Source organism: Palaemon carinicauda, chromosome 14 (assembly GCF_036898095.1).
Source record: "Palaemon carinicauda isolate YSFRI2023 chromosome 14, ASM3689809v2, whole genome shotgun sequence".
In the NCBI taxonomy this organism is placed as follows: Eukaryota; Metazoa; Arthropoda; class Malacostraca; order Decapoda; family Palaemonidae; genus Palaemon; species Palaemon carinicauda.
Genome location: NC_090738.1, coordinates 123,474,379 through 123,484,261, shown reverse-complemented (window position 1 = coordinate 123,484,261; position 9,883 = coordinate 123,474,379). Strand labels below are relative to the sequence as shown.

The 9,883-nt window shown below is 39.1% G+C and overlaps 1 protein-coding gene across 1 annotated transcript in view; it reads left to right on the top strand.

Moving 5' to 3' along the window:
* The first annotated feature begins 1,312 nt into the window (after positions 1–1,312).
* Positions 1,313–9,883, top strand: part of LOC137653309 (uncharacterized) — a 17,884-nt gene continuing 9,313 nt past the window's right edge. The window contains exon 1 of the mRNA XM_068386677.1: positions 1,313–1,361. The gene's annotated coding sequence lies outside the window, so the exon portion shown is untranslated. The remainder of the gene's footprint in view (positions 1,362–9,883) is intronic.

The window sequence follows — 9,883 nt, the reverse complement described above, 5'->3', positions numbered from 1 at the left end:
CTTTGAATTCATAGGCGTAATGAGATATCATTGCTTCCATTCTTATTCTGAGAGCCACAAATAGCGTGTTTAAAACGATCTTCAAGGTTAACACAAGGCCTATAGATTATATCCATACATCTCTCTCTCTCTCTCTCTCTCTCTCTCTCTCTCTCTCTCTCTCTCTCTCTCTCTCTCTCTCTCTCTCGAGGTAGTAATTTCAGGGCATATAGGATACCATTGATTTAAAGTTATATATGCATTTCCCGAGTTCAACATGGGAACATTTGTCATTGTTTCTTGTAACAATAATTACATGTTTTTACAAAAAAAATGACGTCATAATAATAATAATAATAATAATAATAATAATAATAATAATAATAATGGAGAAACTATACAAGGAAGTACAACAGGAAAAGCATTATCTATCTATCTATCTATCTATCTAAATATATATATATATATATATATATATATATATATATATATATATATATATATATATATATATATATATATATATATATATAGATAGATAGATAGATACAGTATATATATATATGTATAAGAGAGAGAGAGAGAGAGAGAGAGAGAGAGAGAGAGAGAGAGAGAGAGAGAGAGAGAGATGAACATGTACATATTTGGCGGCATAATTTGTGTGTATGTGTAATTTCATATAAGGAGAGAACATTTTAACTGAAAATATATATCTTATGTGTAGAATAGCAATGAAATATAAAAAGAACAAAATTAATCCACAAAGCACATTAAGATGTAAGATATAACTCATGGCTCATAGGCCTAACTGTAGACCTTGTGTCTAACCGTGGCGAAAGTGTGATACGAGGCAAAAGATAATCAAGATAAGATAAGAAAGAAAATAATTTGGATTCAAAACAATTACAAGGGAAATTTCTCAAAGCTTTTAATGTCACAAATATTAATATACGTCAATGTGGATTATGGCTTATTTTTTCGAAGTTAAAAAAAGCTTATTTTGATAATATTTGCGTTTCAAATATTAAGTATTCCGCTATCGAATGTATAGTGATTCCTGCTACAGCATTCAGATGAGAGAGAGAGAGAGAGAGAGAGAGAGAGAGAGAGAGAGAGAGAGAGAGAGAGAGAGAGAGAGAGAGAGAGAGAATCTTGTGGTATCAAGGACAAATAAGGACCTTATAGGGAGGAGCTATTTTTATGTAAGGAACCACTGAATAATTCACCGCGCCATAGAGTTGAATACTACTTGAGAGAGAGAGAGAGAGAGAGAGAGAGAGAGAGAGAGAGAGAGAGAGAGAGAGAGTTGCGTAACTACTAGCTATGGGTTTCATCCGAATCTGGAACTGAGTTTAGTGTAGGTCTACAACTCGGAGCTGAAGGTAGGATCACAGCTGACAGTAATAAGGAGATCCTTTTCCTCTTTTAATAACTTGAGTCTCAAGTGTGATTTTAGTTAAAACAGAATAGCACTTCCATTTATCTTTTATAAAAACCCGAGAAATTAGAGATTCGTTGTATAAGGGTGACGAAAAATTCCTTGGTGTCCATACGCAGCCTCGTAGAGAGATCTTATCTTTAACGTAAGGTGAGTTTGTGGTCAATATTTGACGTTATGAGGCGAAAATGACGTTGTGAAGTTGTGAAAATTTATGGGGATATGATGGAAAAGGCTGTGATAGTTTTTCGAAGATAGATTCCCATAGAACATAGATTTCATCTGTGTTCAGGAGCCGACGTCAGTCAATTATGCACAACATAGTTTTGTGTGTATATATATATATATATATATATATATATATATATATATATATATATATATATATATATATATATATATATATATATGTTAACGTATTGGAATGGTTTGTGTAACACCATGATCAGCAAAGCTGTATTAGTCAGGGCCACCCATAATAGGTTGGTTTGCTGAAAGGGATCAGGTAAAAATCTCCCACCATCACGAATCCACATTGGCCATCGTGCTGATGAAAACTGGCCAAACCCCAGACATAAATAAAGACATGTCTGAAGTCTTTGTCCCGCAGTGGACTAGAAACAGCTGCATTTGTTATTGAATATACTGAATCTTCAGACATGACTAAGGGCATGTGTGTGGTCTTTGTCATGCAAAGTGTTCTTTTAGGTTATTGAAAAGAGTCCTTTCTAGCCGATAGGTTAATGAAAAGTGTCCTTTCAGGCTGATAAGCCAACGAAAAGCCTTCTTTCAGGCCGATTAACTAACGAAAATGTCCTTTCGGGCCGACTGGTTAAGGAAAAGTGTCCTCTCAGTCTGATAGGTTAATGAAAAGTGTCCTTTTAGGCCAATAGATTAATGAAATGTGTCCATTTAGGTTGACTGGTTAATGAAAAGTGTCCTTTTTGCCCGATTGGTTAATAAAGTGTCCTTTCAGGCTGATAAGCTAATGAAAAGTGTCCTTTTAGGCCACTAGATTAATGAAATGTGTCCTTTTAGGTTGATTGGTTAATGAAAAGTGTCATTTTTGGCCGATTGGTTAATAAAAAGTGTCCTTTCAGGCTGATAAGCTAATGAAAAGTGTCCTTTCAGGCTGATAAGCTATTGAAAAGTGTCCTTTCAGGCTGATAAGCTAATGAAAAGTGTCCTTTTTGGCCAATAGGTTAATGAAAAGTGTCCTTTCAGGCTGATAAGCTAATGAAAAGTGTCCTTTTTGGCCAATAGGTTAATGAAAAGTGTCCTTTCAGGCTGATAAGCTAATGAAAAGCGTCCTTTCAGGCCGATTAACTAATGAAAATGTCCTTTCGGGCCAATTGGTTAAGAAAAAGTGTCCTTTCAGTCTGATAGGTTAATGAAAAGTGTCCTTTTAGGCCAATAGATTAATGAAATGTGTCCTTTTAGGTTGATTGGTTAATGAAAAGTGTCCTTTTTGGCCGATTGATTAATGAAAAGTGTCCTTTTAGGCCAATAGATTAATGAAATGTGTCCTTTTAGGTTGATTGGTTAATGAAAAGTGTCCTTTTAGGCCAATAGATTAATGAAATGTGTCCTTTTAGGTTGATTGGTTAATGAAAAGTGTCCTTTTTGGCCGATTGATTAATGAAAAGTGTCCTTTTAGGCCAATAGATTAATGAAATGTGTCCTTTTAGGTTGATTGGTTAAAGAAAAGTGTCCTTTTAGACCAATAGATTAATGAAATGTGTCCTTTTAGGTTGATTGGTTAATGAAAAGTGTCCTTTTTGGCCGATTGATTAATGAAAAGTGTCCTTTTAGGCCAATAGATTAATGAAATGTGTCCTTTTAGGTTGATTGGTTAATGAAAAGTGTCCTTTTAGGCCAATAGATTAATGAAATGTGTCCTTTTAGGTTGATTGGTTAATGAAAAGTGTCCTTTTAGGCCAATAGATTAATGAAATGTGTCCTTTTAGGTTGATTGGTTAATGAAAAGTGTCCTTTTTGCCCGATTGGTTAATGAAAAGTGTTCTTTCAGGCTGATAAGCTAATGAAAAAAGTCCTTTTAGGCCGATAGGTAAATAAGAAGTGTCCTTTCAGGCTGATAAGCTAATGAAAAGTGTCCTTGGACCAGGTATAGATAAGCCGCCCCCCCCCCTCGCAGGAACAGGGTGTTTTAATCTTTACTTGCTCAAATATGGGAGTGCTTATCTTTACCTGCTTAAATTCGCGTAAATTAACATTTCTATTAGTTGCTTTAATGAGCTTTTTTTTCTATTGTGGATAATTATTCATGCTGTTTTTGACAGCTTGTCTTTTCTTTTGAATAGTTTAACACTTACACGATTAACGAGTTGCTTTAAAGAGTTGTTTGCTCTTCTTATATATAACTTTTACTGTTTTAATGGGTTGTTTCCTCTTAGGGATTTTAAAACCATTGCTTACTGTCTTAAGAGGTAACGTTCTTCAATTCAAGACAAATGTGTCTTTTAAAATCGATTGGTTCATGAAGTGTCCTTTCCGTCCGGGCGGTTAATGAAAAGTGTCCTTTCAAGCTGATAGGTTAGTGAAAATTGTCCTTTCAGTCCGGCTGGTTAAGGAAAAGTGTCCTTTCAAGCTGATAGGTTAGTGAAAAGTGTCCTTTCAGTCCGGCCGGTTAAGGAAAATTGTCCTTTCAAGCTGATAGGTTAGTGAAAATTGTCCTTTCAGTCCGGCTGGTTAATGAAAAGTGTCATTTCAAGCTGATAGGTTAGTGAAAAGTGTCCTTTCAGTCCGGCCAGTTAAGGAAAAGTGTCCTTTCAAGCTGATAGGTTAGTGAAAATTGTCCTTTCAGTCCGGCTGGTTAATGAAAAGTGTCATTTCAAGCTGATAGGTTAGTGAAAATTGTCCTTTCAGTCCGGCTGGTTAATGAAAAGTGTCATTTCAAGCTGATAGGTTAGTGAAAAGTGTCCTTTCAGTCCGGCCGGTTAAGGAAAAGTGTCATTTCAAGCTGATAGGTTAGTGAAAATTGTCCTTTCAGTCCGGCTGGTTAATGAAAAGTGTCCTTTCAAGCTGATAGGTTAGTGAAGTGTCCTTTCAGTCCGGCCGGTTAAGGAAAAGTGTCATTTCAAGCTGATAGGTTAGTGAAAATTGTCCTTTCAGTCCGGCCGGTTAAGGAAAAGTGTCCTTTCAAGCTGATAGGTTAGTGAAAATTGTCCTTTCAGTCCGGCTGGTTAAGGAAAAGTGTCCTTTCAAGCTGATAGGTTAGTGAAAATTGTCCTTTCAGTCCGGCCGGTTTATGAAAAGTGTCATTTCAAGCTGATAGGTTAGTGAAAATTGTCCTTTCAGTCCGGCTGGTTAAGGAAAAGTGTCCTTTCAAGCTGATAGGTTAGTGAAAATTGTCCTTTCAGTCCGGCTGGTTAATGAAAAGTGTCATTTCAAGCTGATAGGTTAGTGAAAAGTGTCCTTTCAGTCCGGCCGGTTAAGGAAAAGTGTCATTTCAAGCTGATAGGTTAGTGAAAAGTGTCCTTTCAGTCCGGCTGGTTAATGAAAAGTGTCATTTCAAGCTGATAGGTTAGTGAAAAGTGTCCTTTCAGTCCGGCCGGTTAAGGAAAAGTGTCATTTCAAGCTGATAGGTTAGTGAAAAGTGTCCTTTCAGTCTGGCCGGTTAAGGAAAAGTGTCATTTCAAGCTGATAGGTTAGTGAAAATTGTCCTTTCAGTCCGGCCGGTTAAGGAAAAGTGTCCTTTCAAGCTGATAGGTTAGTGAAAATTGTCCTTTCAGTCCGGCCGGTTTATGAAAAGTGTCATTTCAAGCTGATAGGTTAGTGAAAAGTGTCCTTTCAGTCCGGCTGGTTAAGGAAAAGTGTCCTTTCAAGCTGATAGGTTAGTGAAAATTGTCCTTTCAGTCCGGCTGGTTAATGAAAAGTGTCATTTCAAGCTGATAGGTTAGTGAAAATTGTCCTTTCAGTCCGGCTGGTTAAGGAAAAGTGTCCTTTCAAGCTGATAGGTTAGTGAAAATTGTCCTTTCAGTCCGGCTGGTTAAGGAAAAGTGTCCTTTCAAGCTGATAGGTTAGTGAAGTGTCCTTTCAGTCCGGCTGGTTAAGGAAAAGTGTCCTTTCAAGCTGATAGGTTAGTGAAAAGTGTCCTTTCAGTCCGGCCGGTTAAGGAAAAGTGTCCTTTCAAGCTGATAGGTTAGTGAAAAGTGTCCTTTCAGTCCGGCCGGTTAAGGAAAAGTGTCCTTTCAAGCTGATAGGTTAGTGAAAAGTGTCCTTTCAGTCCGGCCGGTTAAGGAAAAGTGTCCTTTCAAGCTGATAGGTTAGTGAAAAGTGTCCTTTCAAGCTGATAGGTTAGTGAAAAGTGTCCTTTCAGTCCGGCCGGTTAAGGAAAAGTGTCATTTCAAGCTGATAGGCTAGTGAAAATTGTCCTTTCAGTCCGGCCGATTAATGTAGGCTAGTGAAAATTGTCCTTTCAGTCCGGCCGGTTAATGAAAAGTGTCATTTCAAGCTGATAGGTTAGTGAAAATTGTCCTTTCAGTCCGGCCGATTAATGTAGGCTAGTGAAAATTGTCCTTTCAGTCCGGCCGATTAATGTAGGCTAGTGAAAATTGTCCTTTCAGTCCGGCCGGTTAATGAAAAGTGTCATTTCAAGCTGATAGGCTAGTGAAAATTGTCCTTTCAGTCCGGCCGATTAATGTAGGCTAGTGAAAATTGTCCTTTCAGTCCGGCTGGTTAATGAAAAGTGTCATTTCAAGCTGATAGGCTAGTGAAAATTGTCCTTTCAGTCGGGCCGATTAATGTAGGCTAGTGAAAATTGTCCTTTCAGTCCGGCTGGTTAATGAAAAGTGTCATTTCAAGCTGATAGGCTAGTGAAAATTGTCCTTTCACTCCGGCCGATTAATGTAGGCTAGTGAAAATTGTCCTTTCAGTCTGGCCGACTAATGTAGGCTAGTGAAAATTGTCCTTTCAGTCCGGCCGATTAATGTAGGCTAGTGAAAATTGTCCTTTCAGTCCGGCCGGTTAATGAAAAGTGTCATTTCAAGCTGATAGGCTAGTGAAAATTGTCCTTTCAGTCCGGCCGATTAATGTAGGCTAGTGAAAATTGTCCTTTCAGTCCGGCTGGTTAATGAAAAGTGTCATTTCAAGCTGATAGGCTAGTAAAAATTGTCCTTTCAGTCCGGCCGATTAATGTAGGCTAGTGAAAATTGTCCTTTCAGTCCGGCCGATTAATGAAGGCTAGTGAAAATTGTCCTTTCAGTCCGGCCGATTAATGTAGGCTAGTGAAAATTGTCCTTTCAGTCCGGCTGGTTAATGAAAAGTGTCATTTCAAGCTGATAGGCTAGTGAAAATTGTCCTTTCAGTCGGGCCGATTAATGTAGGCTAGTGAAAATTGTCCTTTCAGTCCGGCTGGTTAATGAAAAGTGTCATTTCAAGCTGATAGGCTAGTGAAAATTGTCCTTTCAGTCCGGCCGATTAATGTAGGCTAGTGAAAATTGTCCTTTCAGTCCGGCCGATTAATGTAGGCTAGTAAAAATTGTCCTTTCAGTCCGGCCGATTAATGAAGGCTAGTGAAAATTGTCCTTTCAGTCCGGCCGATTAATGTAGGCTAGTGAAAATTGTCCTTTCAGTCCGGCCGGTTAATGAAAAGTGTCATTTCAAGCTGATAGGCTAGTGAAAATTGTCCTTTCAGTCCGGCCGATTAATGTAGGCTAGTGAAAATTGTCCTTTCAGTCCGGCTGGTTAATGAAAAGTGTCATTTCAAGCTGATAGGCTAGTGAAAATTGTCCTTTCAGTCCGGCCGATTAATGTAGGCTAGTGAAAATTGTCCTTTCAGTCCGGCCGATTAATGTAGGCTAGTGAAAATTGTCCTTTCAGTCCGGCCGATTAATGTAGGCTAGTGAAAATTGTCCTTTCAGTCCGGCCGATTAATGTAGGCTAGTGAAAATTGTCCTTTCAGTCCGGCCGATTAATGTAGGCTAGTGAAAATTGTCCTTTCAGTCCGGCCGGTTAATGAAAAGTGTCATTCCAAGCTGATAGGCTAGTGAAAATTGTCCTTTCAGTCCGGCCGATTAATGTAGGCTAGTGAAAATTGTCCTTTCAGTCCGGCTGGTTAATGAAAAGTGTCATTTCAAACTGATAGGCTAGTGAAAATTGTCCTTTCAGTCGGGCCGATTAATGTAGGCTAGTGAAAATTGTCCTTTCAGTCCGGCTGGTTAATGAAAAGTGTCATTTCAAGCTGATAGGCTAGTGAAAATTGTCCTTTCAGTCCGGCCGATTAATGAAGGCTAGTGAAAATTGTCCTTTCAGTCCGGCCGATTAATGTAGGCTAGTGAAAATTGTCCTTTCAGTCCGGCTGGTTAATGAAAAGTGTCATTTCAAGCTGATAGGCTAGTGAAAATTGTCCTTTCAGTCGGGCCGATTAATGTAGGCTAGTGAAAATTGTCCTTTCAGTCCGGCTGGTTAATGAAAAGTGTCATTTCAAGCTGATAGGCTAGTGAAAATTGTCCTTTCAGTCCGGCCGATTAATGTAGGCTAGTGAAAATTGTTCTTTCAGTCCGGCCGATTAATGTAGGCTAGTGAAAATTGTCCTTTCAGTCCGGCCGATTAATGTAGGCTAGTGAAAATTGTCCTTTCAGTCCGGCCGGTTAATGAAAAGTGTCATTTTAAGCTGATAGGCTAATGAAAATTGTCCTTTCAGTCCGGCCGATTAATGTAGGCTAGTGAAAATTGTCCTTTCAGTCCGGCTGGTTAATGAAAAGTGTCATTTCAAGCTGATAGGCTAGTGAAAATTGTCCTTTCAGTCTGGCCGATTAATGAAGGCTAGTGAAAATTGTCCTTTCAGTCCGGCCGATTAATGTAGGCTAGTGAAAATTGTCCTTTCAGTCCAGCCGGTTAATGAAAAGTGTCATTTCAAGCTGATAGGCTAGTGAAAATTGTCCTTTCAGTCCGGCCGATTAATGTAGGCTAGTGAAAATTGTCCTTTCAGTCCGGCTGGTTAATGAAAAGTGTCATTTTAAGCTGATAGGCTAGTGAAAATTGTCCTTTCAGTCCGGCCGGTTAATGAAAAGTGTCAATTCAAGCTGATAGGCTAGTGAAAATTGTCCTTTCAGTCCGGCCGGTTAATGAAAAGTGTCATTTCAAGCTGATAGGCTAGTGAAAATTGTCCTTTCAGTCTGGCCGATTAATGTAGGCTAGTGAAAATTGTCCTTTCAGTCCGGCCGGTTAATGAAAAGTGTCATTTCAAGCTGATAGGCTAGTGAAAATTGTCCTTTCAGTCTGGCCGATTAATGTAGGCTAGTGAAAATTGTCCTTTCAGTCCGGCCGGTTAATGAAAAGTGTCATTTCAAGCTGATAGGCTAGTGAAAATTGTCCTTTCAGTCCGGCCGATTAATGTAGGCTAGTGAAAATTGTCCTTTCAGTCCGGCTGGTTAATGAAAAGTGTCATTTCAAGCTGATAGGCTAGTGAAAATTGTCCTTTCAGTCCGGCCGATTAATGTAGGCTAGTGAAAATTGTCCTTTCAGTCCGGCCGATTAATGTAGGCTAGTGAAAATTGTCCTTTCAGTCCGGCCGATTAATGTAGGCTAGTGAAAATTGTCCTTTCAGTCCGGCCGATTAATGTAGGCTAGTGAAAATTGTCCTTTCAGTCCGGCCGGTTAATGAAAAGTGTCATTCCAAGCTGATAGGCTAGTGAAAATTGTCCTTTCAGTCCGGCCGATTAATGTAGGCTAGTGAAAATTGTCCTTTCAGTCCGGCTGGTTAATGAAAAGTGTCATTTCAAACTGATAGGCTAGTGAAAATTGTCCTTTCAGTCGGGCCGATTAATGTAGGCTAGTGAAAATTGTCCTTTCAGTCCGGCTGGTTAATGAAAAGTGTCATTTCAAGCTGATAGGCTAGTGAAAATTGTCCTTTCAGTCCGGCCGATTAATGAAGGCTAGTGAAAATTGTCCTTTCAGTCCGGCCGATTAATGTAGGCTAGTGAAAATTGTCCTTTCAGTCCGGCTGGTTAATGAAAAGTGTCATTTCAAGCTGATAGGCTAGTGAAAATTGTCCTTTCAGTCGGGCCGATTAATGTAGGCTAGTGAAAATTGTCCTTTCAGTCCGGCTGGTTAATGAAAAGTGTCATTTCAAGCTGATAGGCTAGTGAAAATTGTCCTTTCAGTCCGGCCGATTAATGTAGGCTAGTGAAAATTGTTCTTTCAGTCCGGCCGATTAATGTAGGCTAGTGAAAATTGTCCTTTCAGTCCGGCCGATTAATGTAGGCTAGTGAAAATTGTCCTTTCAGTCCGGCCGGTTAATGAAAAGTGTCATTTTAAGCTGATAGGCTAATGAAAATTGTCCTTTCAGTCCGGCCGATTAATGTAGGCTAGTGAAAATTGTCCTTTCAGTCCGGCTGGTTAATGAAAAGTGTCATTTCAAGCTGATAGGCTAGTGAAAATTGTCCTTTCAGTCTGGCCGATTAATGAAGGCTAGTGAAAATTGTCCTTTCAGTCCGGCCGATT